Consider the following 1,199-nt stretch of genomic DNA (forward strand, 5'->3'; position numbering starts at 1 on the left):
GACAAACATCTCTGTTTACCTACACCATGCCATCAATCCAGATAAACAACATTCTGCATTTCAGTATGTTTCTTAATTGAATTATCTGGGGATTCTACAAAATGAAATTGAGACAAAAATCAGTGCATGCAGCATGAAGATAGTAATAAAAATAAAGTTTTATTTTCCAGATACAGTCAATATTATAGAAATTAAGTTAGTCTGTATCAGCAAAAAAAAAAAATAAAAAAAAATCAGAGTCCTTTTAGTATATTGGCAATGATTTAATTTTTGTTTAAACTGGTTTCTATTAGTTATATACAGAGTTTCCTCCTCTTATATGATTCAGTGTTCATTGCAACTCCCTTTTCTTGTTTAAAAATTACCTTCCCAAGTCTTCCTAATTCTGCTATTTAAAGTACATAATGGAGTGGTGAGGTTTTCTTTCAAAATAATTGCTTTTATCTAACTTCATCCAAGCATGATGAATTTCATAATCAGGGGCACACAGTGCTAGAGACTGTATTGCATGGAAAATCATAAGGTACAACACATTGACAACTCTCTATGCATCGTCTAGGTGCTTAGCCTGAACATCTGCCTGCTTGCACAGCCCATTTTCTTACTCTTCTTACCAGAGATTCAGAGCTTGCAGCATTTTTCACCTTCTAGAAGACATAGCAGCTATCTTCTACAAGGCATTGAGAGAATTAATAAGTTTGGCTCTCCAGGACATCCCTCCAGCTACATCACAGAACAGCTCTCTCACCTCTTCACTTGTAAAAGAAGGAAGACCTGTTGGTGGAAGAAGAAATTAATGTGGGCAGCTGTGATGTGCTTGTGACTGCCAAATACAAGGTGAATGAGAAGGTAGGTAGGAAAGTGGCAGAATAAATATATTCACAGAAAAGAGAGATGATATGTGCCCCTATCCTTTAGGGATCACTGGAATCAGTATATTCCAAATATCTATTTACTGTCCTTTCAGTCCATTGTCCCAGACTCACCTGCTTCTCCAACAAAACCCCCCATGTCACTAGTATAGAGTTGGTTTTGCCTGCTAAGAATTTTTTAACCAAAGCTCTGGGCTTTAAAATGTGGACCTTGATCCTGTCTTGATAAAAGTAATACTGGCCACAACCAGTCCAGGATCTAGAGCCCTCATTTGTAAAGGTGAAGCATCCAGTCTTCAGAAGCCACCACAATGGCATGGTTTCCCA

The sequence above is a fragment of the Chaetura pelagica genome, unplaced genomic scaffold (assembly GCF_000747805.2).
Source record: "Chaetura pelagica isolate M959 unplaced genomic scaffold, ChaPel_1.0 scaffold31, whole genome shotgun sequence".
In the NCBI taxonomy this organism is placed as follows: Eukaryota; Metazoa; Chordata; class Aves; order Apodiformes; family Apodidae; genus Chaetura; species Chaetura pelagica.